Source organism: Trachemys scripta, chromosome 4 (genome assembly GCF_013100865.1).
Source record: "Trachemys scripta elegans isolate TJP31775 chromosome 4, CAS_Tse_1.0, whole genome shotgun sequence".
Classification (NCBI taxonomy): domain Eukaryota; kingdom Metazoa; phylum Chordata; order Testudines; family Emydidae; genus Trachemys; species Trachemys scripta.
In genome coordinates, this window is record NC_048301.1 from 124,888,018 (window position 1) to 124,902,523 (window position 14,506).

Here is a 14,506-nt window from a genome sequence, read left to right on the forward strand (position 1 = left end):
CTCAATTATAACTCTGATATTCTTTTTAAACCTTGCTCATTTTTTGGCCACACCATGTGGCAACGAATTCCGGAGTCCAACTGCGTGTTATGGTCAAGTGTTTGTTTCCTTTAATCCCTTTAGAATTTGATTGACTGGCCCCTTGTTCCTGTGTAATGGAGCAGAAAGGAGCAAAGCTCCCAATCTCCCTGCCATTCATTATTGACTATACTTTTACCATGCCCCCCGCACTCACCTCCTTTTTAAGGAACCCGCACTCTCATGGACCTCTTCTTCTCCCAGCTGCAGTTGTCTAATGTCCCTGTAGCAACCACAGCAATTGCTCATGTAATGCAGTGCCCCTGGGTGGGTCGTTGGCAGCAAACCTGGGCCCTGTGGATCTCAAATCACATAGTCAGTGCTTCATAAATAAGTCACATGGAGCCTGCTCACGGTGCATTTGCCAAGCGTGGATCAGGTGCACTCAAAACTCTTACCGAAGTCCACAAGGAACGCGGAAGCAGGCTCCACGTTTGCTGGGATGGGAGCTCTCAGGTCAAGAGTCTCTGGAGCCTCCAGCGTAGAGGGATGAAGGATTGAAATTCTTCTTCCCCCTTCATTGTTTCCACATGTTGGCTCTGATTTCCAGGGGTGCTGAGCACACAAAACATCAGCGGAAGTCACTGAGAACTGCAGGTTCTTTTGAAAATCCGGCCCATCCTGGCTACCAAGTAGGGTGACCAGACAGCAAATGTGAAAAATCGGGACGGGGGTGGGGGGTAATAGGAGCCTATATAAGAAAAAAGACCCCAAAATTGGGACTGTCCCTATAAAATCGGGACATCTGGTCACCCTACTACCAAGCCTTTGGCATTGAAATACTCATGCGCTCTTGGATGAAACGTGTTGTGGCCCTTGGCATTAGTCAGTGTCCCAGCAATTCTTGCAGACCTATTGTTGAACCTGATCCCTACTTATTACTTATTTGGGCTCTACTCACTGAATGATGCTGAAGGATATGCTGAGTAAGGATTCTAGGGATAGGTCCACTGTAAATAAATCCCCAGGTGGACACTTGATTGTACAGTTTGCTAAGCTTTTGGGAAACAAGAAGGGGGAAAGGCTGTTTCAAAAGTCACCCCTTTTCATCTGAATTTTTCTGCTGGTGCCTGTGATTCTCTGACATTGTTTAATAAAGGCAGCTCCATCTTCTTCCTCTGTGTGTTGTCGAATCCTCTCCCCTAAGGGCGTGGTCAGCAGCTCGTCAGGCGTTTTATAAAAAGCAGCATGTTGATCAGCAAGAGCTGCGATGCCCAGGGCAAAGGGAGCAAAGACGCAGCCAACTAAAATATCCCCCAGCCATCACGGCTGTGCAACGTACTTTGCAAACAGATGGGCAGGGTGGGGAGACTTGAGTACTCCTACAGTGGATACATGTGTGATGAACCTGCTAAGCAGGAGACAACAACGCCTATTGGAACCTTCCCCGCTGTAGAGCGGAGGGAGGACTCTGGCAGGAGGCACTTTTGGGAGGCAGTGGCCGCATGGCTAGCCAGGAGGTGCAGAAAAGCCGCACACGGAGCGGAATCCCCAGGAGCTCTATGCAGAGCCGCATGTGGAACAGGCTGCAGCTATCAGATGATACAGCTGGGTGAAGGTCTGTGCGGGACTTTATGAGGAGCAGTGATGACTTGGTAGGGAGCCAGTGCAGAGGGGCCCCAATGAGACACACACCACTAAGTGATCCTGGCCTGGCTGCCTGCTTGAATAGAGACTGGACTTGGAGAGGGCACCCCAGGCACTAGCCCTGAGAAGCTTTGACTCCATTGGCCTGTCCCCGGGACTCAAACAGGAACCACTATGGCTCACTTTTAGGGTGACCAGATGTCCCGATTTTATAGGGACAGACCCAATTTTGGGGTCTTTTTCTTATATAGGCTCCTATTACCCCCCACCCCCGTCCCAATTTTTCACATTTGCTGTCTGGTCACCCTACTCACTTTGGACTGTAACCGTTTAAGCTACAGGACCTAAGGCATCTGCAACCTTTCCCTCTCCTGCCAGCCCTAGCAAAGTGCCCTTTCCCTTAGCCGTGTGTCTGCGTGGTTCTTGGGGACCCCCCAGGGCTAGCACCTGAAAGCCCCATCAGAGCTGTGATGTACCTGGCATGCTCCTGCTGCCTTAGGGGTTTGGTGTGCTCCAGCATTGAGCAGTTATAATTATTGCACAGGGACTGTAGCAGAATCGTGGTCCAAGGAAGAAGTGAGGAGTAATACTGAGCAAAGGCAAACTGGCTGAGAATCAGGAAAATCTGCCGAGCGGTAAGATCTGTGGAAGAGTCTCCCCAGCCACCCCCCAGCCTGCTGTGGGCTGCTTTGGGGCAGCGTCTGCCACCCTGAGCTTGGGGGTATTCCCAGGGAATTGGTCAGCTGGCTTTGTGGTTCCTCCCTAGCAGCTGAGCCCCTAACGGAGGGGCTGCACTAGAACTCGGAACTGGCTGCAGCTTTTAGGAGCCTGTCTCTTTAACGAAAGCCTGCTCTGAGCTTCCCCTGCTGCAACCCTCCTAGTGTCCCTCTGCTGCAGCCGAGCTCAGGGCGTGAAGGCAGAGCCCCCCCCACTTAGGTCCGGGAAAGCTACAGATGGTCCATACTACATTTAAATTTGAAACACGCAAAGAACAAAGTGTCCTTTGGGTCACTGGCTCAGCCAGACCGGGGCAAAGCCCTCCCCTGCCTGGGCCTGTCGCCGGGCCCCATTCCCTTCCCACTCACTGCATTTACACCTCTGGTTACTTTCGACTGACACCTCGGTAAGGGAGAGGAGACTCCAGCTCCAGCACTCACCACTGTGGACGGTACCACGTGGACAGTGAGTCAGTGCTGGTTCCGGCCCTTTGACACTGTGCTGGTGGCAAAGACGGTCCACGGCAGGTCCGGGATGAATTTCCCCTGGCTGGTTCACGTGGCCCTACGCCACCCCACCTCACAGCACGTAGCGCAGGGCTGTGTTGGGACTGGAAGGGTGATGACCTGAGTGCTCTGTCTCAGATGATTTGGCCTTCCCCACAAGCAACGGAGGGCTCTGTTGTAAGTTAGAGCAGCCCAGAATCCAAGAGGCATAAAACCACCTCTGTCCTGCTCCTCTTCGGTGAGACATAGCCCAGAATCTGGCCCTCCCCGCTTCTCTCTCTCCTCCCTTCATCTGAGTCCAGCCACTGGCTCATTATGCTCATTAATTTGTTAATCAAGGCTCCTGGGTTCCTGTAGCCTCACACAATGCCCGCCCTGAGTGGGTAATGAAAGCCCTGGATGGGCCTTTTCAATTCTGCCTCCGGCCCCAGCTGCTAATCTCGCAGGCGAGGCTCTGGGCCACTGGAAGACTGATTGAAAAATTCCTTGAGGGGCTGTAGTGAGTGTGAGAGCAGCTGTCCCAGCTGGCCTTGGACCAGGTAAAGGACAGGGGAGGTTCGTGAACAGCTGGGACAGGGTGTGGGGAAACGTGACTCGTGTCCTTGAAAACACTCAGGGCCCCAGGAGCCACTCGGGCCTTGGAGGAGCGCTGCTGGCACGAGTGACAGGTAGGTGCCGGGGGAGCCTTCCCAAGGGGGCACCTGAGTTAAATTCAATCCAGGGCAGAGTGGGGGCCACAGAGCTTCTGGGACCGTCCTACCAATTGGGGGCACCTGATCAGCTGATCGGTTTGATCCTACTGCTTTATTCCACTAGCAGGTACTCTTTAGCCACTCAATCCCGACCCCACTGGAAGGTAGCTGTCTAGTGGTGACAGCAAGGGATTGGAAGCCAGGACTCCAGGGTTCGATTCTTGCCGCTTTGTTGCTGTGTGTGACTCTGGGCAAGTCACTTCCTCGCTCTCTGCCTTAGTTTCCCCATCTGTAAAAGGCGATCACAGTGCTCACCTCCCTTGCAGGATGAAGCTTAATTCATTCCTAGTGTTGAGTTACTCAGATGCAGGGTGCTGTAGAGAGGCAAAGGGCTATTCCCACCATCCAGCTGTGGAGTATGGTTGCTCTTCTTCCAGCTACGATATACTCTGCATTTCGGCAGCAGTTGCCAGCTGCGCCTCTCGCATGGATTCCGAAGCCTGGTCTACGCTTGACACTTAGAACAATGTAGCTTCGGTGCCGGGGTGTGAAAACTCCACACCCACAAGCGCTGTGCCGGGTAGGTCTACAGAAGAATGCGTCAAGAAGAGCCCCTATGGGTGCGCCACACATCTCCAAGAACTACAGCTCCTGCACAGCGTGAGTAACCTCTCCTTCTGTTGACCTAGTGACTCTTGCTCGGGGAGGGGGTGTTCCTACAGGGATGAGGAAACCACTTCTGGGGCTGGAGTCTGCGTCTACACTATGGCACTACAGCTACAGTGCCATGATGCTGCTGCTGTAGCACCAGTAGGGTTGACATGGCCACACGCATCACTGAATTAAGACCCACGTCCCTTCCCCTTTGCACACCGGGGAAGGGGAGTATGATTCTCCTTGTATAGTCGGGTGAAGGAGATTAAAGGCCCCAGTGCTCCCAAACTCTGCGGCTTTTATGAGAAGAGCCAAATCCCCCCAGATATGGTCAGAGGTTAGGGCACAAGTCCAGCCTCATAACATGCTTCCCTCTCAGCCCCACAGAAGCCCATCGAGAATGGGATCCAGGCCCCCAGATGGGGCCGTGTGCTCCTGGCAATGTGCCCCTACCCCGACTCGCTCGTGGCCTATAGCAGAGCTGGGAAACATCCCCAGCCCTCTTGCTCCCAGTCTCGTGTCCTGACCATGAGACCCTCTTCCCTTCCAGGAGCCATCAATTTAAGTGGACCCCTTTGTTGTGAAAGCCCCTGCTCTAGGAAAGGCCTTTCCTCTAGGAAACTCAGTTCTGCTATGTAAACAAAGCCCGCGGGATGCCCTAGAAGGGGATTTATATCTGCCGGCTCCTGGCCCAGCTATTTCTCATGTTCCTGCTGCCCCCATACACAGCTCAGAAACGCAAGCAGGGGACTGGTGGTTTGTGACCCTTTCCTCTGGGCAGCCAGCTCAGAGGGCACCAGGTTCCCTGGTGTGACGCATCCCGGAGCCCCTGGCCCCAGAGGGACGGAGTCTCCGAGTCCCTCTATGGGAAATGACGACAGGCAGGACGGGCTCATGGGACTGAGGTAGCTTAGCCATGACCCCGCTGGGCCCTGCAAAGCAAAGGCACAAAGATGAGAATGAACAGCTGCCTTCCCTGAGCATGCGGGGACACGGAGCGGAACCAGCACTACAAGGGCAAGTCCCCTGGGGCCAGTTTCACTGGGCGGGGATTTGGCTGGGCAAAGCTGTGGGGCCAGAAACAAGCTGCCAAGTCAGAACAAACTGCATCCAGGGAGCATCTAAACTCGCTGCTGGAGGGCTGGAGGCACAGATCTGAGGCTGAGTGGACTGTACACCAGTTGTCTATCTGCCAGATTCTGGGCTGCAGACCCCAGCAGCTCTAACTTACCGCAACGCATCTCAATAGTGCCCAGGACCCCTGTAGTCCCACCCTGTATGTCTCACCCCAGCACAAACCCCTGCACTGTGGCTGGTGAGGGGGGCAGGCAGAAGAGGGCTGTTCACAGTGAGTCTATACTGTGCTAGTACCCAAGGGGAATTTGCATTAATGGTGGCCTATAGGGGCAGGAGCCAGGCACAGAATCTGCTCCACCTGCTCTTTTCAGCATTCATTTCTGCAGCTAACACAGGGCCCAGCATATCATCTCTGCTCTAAGCTTAGCCTGAACCAAACTCCTGGCTCTAGGCCCCGGATCTGTGTTCACAGCTTCCCCTTGTCTCTGTTAACCGGTTGGATCTGAATGCTTTGGGGGCGGGGGTGGATCTGGATCCAGGTTTCGAACCCCGATATTTGGACAAATTTGATTTTTGGATCCAGATTACAAACCCTGATGTTTGGCGAGTTTTCCTCTGGGAGTTTGAATCAGCCTGTTACGGAGATAGGCAATTTGGACCCTGTCCCAGAGATGTCTCACACCACTAAGCGTGGTCTCCAGAGTTAAGGGTGGATGGGGGATCTGGAGTCCTCTTCTCAGCCATTCTTCAAGTCTTTCCCTTCCCCGGGCGCTGCTGGCAGAGTGCAACAGCTGCATTCCAAACCAACGTGCTGTTTGAACTATGAATGCATTGGTTTGTTTGTTTAGCTAGTTATTTCATGGCATGGGCCGTTATGTAACCGGGCTCCTTGAGAGAACATTTTTATTGCCTTCCGAGTAATTTCCCACTGAGGTCCCTGAGCCATTGAGATCGTTCCCCTGGTTGAGTGTTCCAAGAGCCTGATCCAGGGCCTAGTGAAGTCAATGCAAAGACTCCTACTGACTCCAGTGTGCATTGGACCATTAGCTCATTTGCTGATGTCTGTGACTGTGAGTTTTCTGCACACAATGGGGAAAATGAGAATAAATCAGCCTAGCTCCATTTATGCCAGTTTAAACGAGCTGACCAGCACTGTGCCTTCTGCAAAGAATTCTAGTAATGCCCAAACAGATTCCACCTGGCGTAGCTTGCGTTATGAGTTATAGATAGAGTTATTCATTTTAAAACGCGGCCTGTGAGTTTTGCTGGCCGGGTGATCAGACGTCCCAATATTAGGGGCTTTGTCTTATATATGCAACTATATCCCCTCACCCCCCCCCCCCCAAAAAAATGTCCTGATGTTTCACACTTGCTATCTGGTGACCCTATTAGCTGGTTGCATGCAACTGTCTCATAGATGTAACTTTAAAAAGAAGCAGGTCTGGGCTTGGTTAATATTGGGTAGGTTAACGCCCACCCCTCACCCCCGCCCTTTTCCCAAGACCATGGAGAGCTCAATTCATCCTTGACCCTCACCCGATTATTTACACCAGTGCAAAGTGGGGACGTAACACAACCATTCTGATTTGATGGCATTCAGCATTAACTTGGCATTGGTGCAAATGACAGTGGTGATGAATCGAGCTGTGAGGCCCAGACCCTCAGCCGGCATGCATGAAGCCATGGAACTATGCCGATTGGCACCAGCTGCTCCCAGGTCTCCACTGTTTTTTGTTTTTTTGTTTTTTTCCCCCCCATCTTTTGATTTCCCCTGGGCAAAGTGTTCTGTTCTGGGAGTAGCTGTGCACAGGGGTAAATGACTCCACAGTGGACAAGGCGGCGGAGAATCGGGTCCACGTGTCGGCTAGCATGTGACAGTGCGCACTGCTTTCAGCGCGGTCCCAGATTTTGATCATTTGAAAGGTTGCCTTGCTTTGATGCCTTGCCTGGGAGTACTCTGCTACTCATTGAGAGACCAGGGTTTCAGTCTGATTCCCTGGGCTTGGCAGGAATTGCACCAAAGCCACAACCCTTCATTTGAACCAGCGCTTCCCACCCTGCGTTATTTACTGGATTGCCACACGCAGCCAGAGCTCTTACGTAGTCTGACCTGTGTGCCAGACCCGCAGTTCCCTTTAACCTGAGGGAGGGGAGGGAAACAGCTGGGTTTGGGAAAATCCCTGCTCATCAGGGCTGCGTCCAAGGCAGCCTGTGGGAAAATAAATACAGAGTCAATTCAAGAAACCCAACCCCTTTGCTGACCCTTTGAGGCTCATCTTAAGTCTCCTGTGCTCCATTCAAGAACGGGCCCGTGGCTGGGCAATGGCGCCGACAAGACGGTGGGGGACTCATTTTCTCTCTTCCAAAATAGAATTGACGACCACCATGTTTACTTGACTGCTTGAAGCCAGGCACCCAACATAAGAACATAACATAAGAACGGCTGTACTGGGTCAAACCAAAGGTCCATCTAGCCCAGTATCCTGTCTACTGACAGTGGCCAATGCCAGGTGCCCCAGAGGGAGTGAACCTAACAGGTAATGATCAAGTGATCTCTCTCCTACCATCCATCTCCACCCTCTGACAAACAGGCTAGGGACACCATTCCTTAGCCATCCTGGCTAATAGCCATTAATGGACTTAACCACCATGAATTTATCCAGTTCTCTTTTAAACCCTGTTATAGTCCTAACCTTCACAACCTCCTCAGGCAAGGGGTTCCAAAGGTTAACAGTGTGCTGTGTGAAGAAGAACTTCCTTTTATTCGTTTTAAACCTGCTGCCCATTAATTTTATTTGGTGGCCCCTAGTTCTTGTATTATGGGAATAAGTAAATAACTTTTCCTTATCTACTTTCTTCACATCACTCATGATTTTATATACCTCTATCATATCCCACCTTAGTCTCCTCTTTTCCAAGCTGAAAAGTCCTAGCCTCTTTAATCTTTCCTCATATGGGACCCATTTCAAACCCCTAATCATTTTAATTGCCCTTCTCTGAACCTTTTCTAGTGCCACTATATCTTTTTTGAGATGAGGAGACCACATTTGTATGCAGTATTCAAGATGTGGGCATGCCATCAATTTATATAAGGGCAATAACATATTCTCCATCTTATTCTCTATCCCCTTTTTAATAATTCCTAATATCCTGTTTGCTTTTTTTACTGCCTCTGCACACTGCCTGGACGTCTTCAGAGAACTATCCACAATGACTCCAAGATATTTTTCCTGATTTGTTATAGCTAAATTAGCCCCCATCATATTGTATGTATAGTTGGGGTTATTTTTTCCAATGTGCATTACTTTACATTTTATCTAAATTAAATTTCGTTTGCCATTTTGTTGCCCAATCACTTAGTTTTGTGAGATCTTTTTGAAGTTCTTCACAGTCTGCTTTGGTCTTAACTATCTTGAGCAGTTTAGGATCCTACCACATATGGTCTGGTCCAAACAGCAAGGGAACCCCTGCAACTAGGGGGTGACAGCAGGCCCATGCCATATAGGGGAGGCTCTCCTTCACAGGGAACCCCTTCTACTGGAGGGCAGGGCTTCCCCCGACTCAGCCTTGGAGGGCTGGTCTGGAGCTCCGGGCTCCTATGCCCCCCAAAAGGCTTCCCTCTGAATTCCGGGGGGCGGCCTGCCTGGGATAACCCAGCAGGAAGTGGAGTGTGAGGTCATGGAGTAGCACAGTTGTGTGCTCCATGTGGTGCCGGCAGAAGGAGACAGAGCTCTATTCTAGCCCCAGCTCTGCCGTCGCCGGGGCATGTGATTCCAGGCAGAGCACTTCACTTCTCTAGCCAAGAGGAACAACATCCAAGTATCTGGAGAAGAATTAAACTGAGGCCTTGTTTACACTACGAGAGTAGTTCGATTTTACTTAAATCGAATTTTTGGAATCGATATTGCAAAGTCGAACGTGTGTGTCCACACTAAGGACAGTAATTCGACTTTGTGAGTCCACACTAACGGGGAAAGCGTCGACATTGGAAGCGGTGCACTGAGGGCAGCTATCCCACAGTTCCCGGAGTCCCCGCCGCCCATTGGAATTCTGGGTGGAGCCGCAAATGCCTTCTGGGTAAAAAAAAAAGGGGCCAGGGTGCTTTTGGGTAACTGTCGTCATCCGTCCATCACTCCCGCCCTCCCTCCCTCCCTGAAAGCGCCGGCGGGAAATCATTTCGCGCACTTTTCCAGTCATTGACAGCGCGGACGCCACAGCACTGTGAGCATGGAGCCCGCTGCAACCATCGCTGCAGTTGTGGCCGCTCTCAACGCCTCGCAGCTTATCATACAGGTTGCCCTGAGGCAGATGCAGAAAAGTCAGGCGAGGAGGCTACGTCAACGCGGTGATGGCCTGAAGTCTGAGAGTAGCACAGACCTCTCAGAAAGCAGGGGACCCAGCGCCGAGGACATCACGGTGGCAATGGGTCATGTTGATGCTGTGAAACGGCGATTCTGGGCACGGGAAACAAGCACTGAGTGGTGGGACCGCATAGTGCTGCAGGTCTGGGATGAATCACAGTGGCTGCGAAACTTCCGCATGCGGAAGGGAACTTTCCTTGAACTTTGTGAGTTGCTGTCCCCTGCCCTGAAGCGCAATGACACCCGGATGCGAGCAGCCCTGACTGTCCAGAAGCGAGTGGCCATAGCCCTCTGGAAGCTTGCAACGCCAGACAGCTACCGGTCAGTCGCGAACCAGTTTGGGGTGGGCAAATCTACCGTGGGGGTTGTTGTGATGCAAGTAGCCAAGGCAATCGTTGATGTACTGCTGCCAAAGGTAGTGACCCTGGGAAACTTGGAGGCGATCATAGATGGCTTCGCAGCGATGGGATTCCCAAACTGCGGTGGGGCCATAGATGGAACTCACATCCCTATCCTGGCACCGGAACACCAGGCCAGCCAGTACATTAACAGAAAGGGCTACTTTTCCATGGTGCTGCAAGCACTGGTGGACCACAGGGGACGTTTTACCAACATCTACGTGGGATGGCCGGGCAAGGTTCATGACGCTCGTGTTTTCAGGAACTCTGGTCTGTTTAGACGGCTGCAGCAAGGTATTTACTTCCCGGACCACAAAATAACTGTTGGGGATGTGGAGATGCCTATAGTCATCCTCAGGGACCCAGCCTACCCGCTAATGCCCTGGCTCATGAAGCCCTATACAGGTGCCCTGGACACTGAAAAAGAACTCTTCAACTACCGGCTGAGCAAGTGCAGAATGGTGGTGGAGTGTGCTTTTGGACGTCTCAAGGGGAGATGGAGAAGCTTGCTGACTCGCTGTGATCTCAGCAAAACCAATATCCCCATTGTTATAGCAGCTTGCTGTGTGCTCCACAATCTCTGTGAGAGCAAGGGGGAGACCTTTATGGCGGGGTGGGAGGTTGAGGAAAATAGCCTGGCTGCTGATTACGCACAGCCAGACAGCCGGGCGATTAGAAGAGACCAGCGGGAAGCGCTGTGCATCCGGGAGGCTTTGAAAGCAAAGTTCCTGAGTGAGCAGGGTAACCTGTGACTTTAAAGTTTGTGTACAGAGAAGCCGAATCTGCCCCCGTTTCTTTACCCAGTTCATGTTGACTATCCTATCCAGTTACATACCCCCTTCACCCCACTTCCAACACACGTTTCAAAATAAAAATAGTTCTACTTTGTTAAAGCACACCGTTTTCTTTAATACTGTTTTCGCGGGAATTTTTTAAAACTGGGACGCAGACTGTGGTGCGGAGCGGGTGTAGTGTAGTGACGCGAATGCAGCTTCTAAACTCAAGGACTGACAGGCTCCGCTGCGGTGGGATGGTTGTTTCAACGGAGCCTGTCACCCCTCCTGATAGGGACTGTGTGTATGGGGGGTCTATGTGACTTTGTGGCAGGGGGAGGACGGTTACAGATCCCCTGCTGTGTGGCTCTGTGATCCTGCCTAAGGACCGCCGCTTAAGATCTCTAACTGCCCTCCCCTGCCACAAAGTCACAGAGCAACCCACCCCCCACCACATAACATGAAAACAACCTCCCAGACTAACCAGGGTAAGTAGTCACTGCATCACTGCACTATGTATGTGCCCTGCTGCTGTGCCTGCCCCCGACTATGTACCCTGCCAAAGGTGACTGTCCTGTCCAATTACCAACCCCCTTTCCCCCCCTCCTCCAAAAGAACATGATGGAAACAGTAGTTAACAGAAACATATTTTTTATTATCAACTACACATGGAACTGGGAAGTGAAACTTGGACGGGGGCTTGTGTCAGGCGGGAAGGAAAGAACTTGTCAAACTTTGGGGAATGAGAGCCTTCTGCTGCTCGAGCTCTCTGCAGGGGTGGAGTGAGAGTTAGCAGGGACTCTGCCGCCTCTCCTTCTGTGCACTTTGGGTGAGGGGAGTATGGGACTTGGTGGCGGGGGAGGGCGGTTAGAGATGGACTGCAGCGGGGCTCTGTCCTCCTGCCTCCGTTCCTGCAGAACATCCACAAGGCGCCGGAGCGTGTCCGTTTGCTCCCTCAGTAGTCCAAGCAGGGTTTGAGTCGCCTGCTGGTCTTCCTGACGCCACCTCTCCTCCCGATCCATGTTGGCTTGGTGCATTCGGGTCAAGTTCTCCCGCCACTGGGTCTGCTGTGCTGCCTGGGCTCTGGAGCAGGCTATAAGCTCTGAGAACATGTCCTCCCGTGTCCTCTTCTTCTTATGCCTAATCCTCCCTAGCCTCTGGGAGTGTGATGACAGGCTAGGTTGTGAGACAGTCGCAGATGGGGCTGTGGGAATGGGAAAAAGGGAGTGAATTCCTCAGAAAGATAAATGTAGTTGTGAACAAAGAACATAGTCTTTCTCTGTGAACAGGACCATGCACAGCACCTATCACATGCGCACTCAGCACAAGGTCGAATTCTCGGCCTTCGCATTCAGTGTCTGGGGTTTTGCAGAGCACATTTGAGAACCGTGTCAGGACAACGGAATTGCTCTTGCACGCAGACATGGTAAGCCGTAGATTCGTGGCAGTTTAAAACTTTAATATTAGCAATGGCCTCATTTCACATTGAAATCAATGTCGGTCCCTGCTGCCAGCAATCCGGCAAGCAGGAAGTCTGCTCCTGTGCCACACCCTCGCGGCTGTCCCCGGGAACGATCCCTTTCGGCTGCCCCTCTCCCGCCTCCACCGCGTGGCTGCAAACCAGCGGTTACAGTTCTGTAAAGGAACGGTAAAGCAGTCCCAACACTAACATTCCCCTACCTCATTCAAAGCAGGTCATCATGAGCGACATCACCCTCATGAGGATCTCTGAGAGCGACAGACAGAGAATGCTCCGGGAAAGCCTCCAAAGACCAGGGCCGTATGCCGCCATGCTGTGCCAAGCAATGATTCCGGAGTACTTGCTAGTCTCGTGGCGCGGCAACGTGTCCTACTACGGAGGACCCAATAAGGCCGCTCTCCCCAAGAACCTAATGCAGCGGATTTCAAATTACCTGCAGGAGAGCTTCCTTGAGATGTTCCAGGAGGATTTCTGCTCCATCCCCGGACATATAGACCGCATCTTACTGTAGCTGCAGTAGCAGGGACTAAACAGTAGAGCGGCTTGGGCAGGACAATCATGCAAAACCGGACATTGCTAGATTTTTTTTCAATAGTTGCACTGCCCATGACTGAACCGTAAAGTTAATCAAACTAATCATGAGAAACCCATTTTTTAAATTGTTAATATTCATGTTCTGTTACAAATAAATGTTTAGATGTTTACAACACTTACTGGATGATCCTTCACCAGATTCTGTGTCCGGGGTAACGGCTGGGGAGGGTTGGTAGGGGATCTCTGTAAGGGTGATGAAGAGATCCTGGCTGTCGGGGAAATCAGCGTTGTGAGCGCTGTCGACTGCCTCGTCCTCCTCATCTCCTTCCTCATCTTCCCCGTCCGCTAACATGTCCGAGGATCCGGCCGTGGACACTATCCCATCCTCAGAGTCCACAGTCAGTGGTGGGGTAGTGGTGGCGGCCGCACCGAGGATGGAATGCAGTGCCTCGTAGAAACGGGATGTCTGGGGATGGGATCCGGAGCGTCCGTTTGCCTCTTTGGTCTTCTGGTAGCCTTGCCTCAGCTCCTTGATTTTCACGCGGCACTGCGTTACATCCCGGCTGTATCCTCTCTCTGCCATGTCTTTAGAGATCTTCTCATAGATCTTTGCATTCCGTCTTTTGGATCGCAGCTCGGAAAGCACGGACTCATCGCCCCACACAGCGATGAGATCCAAGACTTCCCGATCAGTCCATGCTGGGGCCCTCTTTCTATTCTGAGATTGCACTGCCATCAGTGCTGGAGAGCTCTGCATCGTTGCCAGTGCTGCTGAGCTCGCCACGATGTCCAGACAGGAAATGAGATTCAAACTGGCCAGACAGGAAAAGGAATTCAAATTCAAATTTTCCCGGGGCTTTTCCTGTGTGGCAGTTCAGAACATCCGAGCTCTTACTGCTGTCCAGAGCGTCAACAGAGTGGTGCACTGTGGGATAGCTCCTGGAGCTATTAGCGTCGATTTCCATCCACACCTAGCCTAATTCGACATGGCCATGTCGAATTTAGCGCTACTCCCCTCGTCGGGGAGGAGTACAGAAGTCGAATTAAAGAGACCTCTATGTCGAACTAAATACCTTCGCGGTGTGGACGGGTGCAGGGTTAATTCGATGTAACGGCGCTAACTTCGACATAAACGCCTAGTGTAGACCAGGCCTGAGTCAGAGGCTTAAAATAGACCACACAATCCCCTCACAGAGTACGAGGGGCTGCCCTACACACACACCCTGCTAACCCAGTGTAACGGTATCTACGCGGGGACTGGCACGGGTTAACTAGCTCTATTTAAAAGGTGATTTGAATTAAATCAGTACTAGGTTGTGTGTCCAGACAAGGGCTTAAGGAAAATCTTTCACATTGTATCTCTGAGTGAGAGGGGTTCCTTGTGAGGGAGGATAAGAACATAAGAACGGCCGCACTGGGTCAGACCAAAGGTCCATCTAGCCCAGTATCCTGTCTATCAACAGTGGCCAATGCCAGGTGCACCAGAGGAAGTGAACCTAACAGGTAATGATCAAGTGATCTCTCTCCTGCCATCCATCTCCACCACAGTATTAGCCTTTCCCTAAATGACTTGTGCATGACAACCAGACAGGTCAGATCCTTGAGCAGCGCAAACGGGCACTGCTCCATTGACGTCAGTGAAGCTGTGC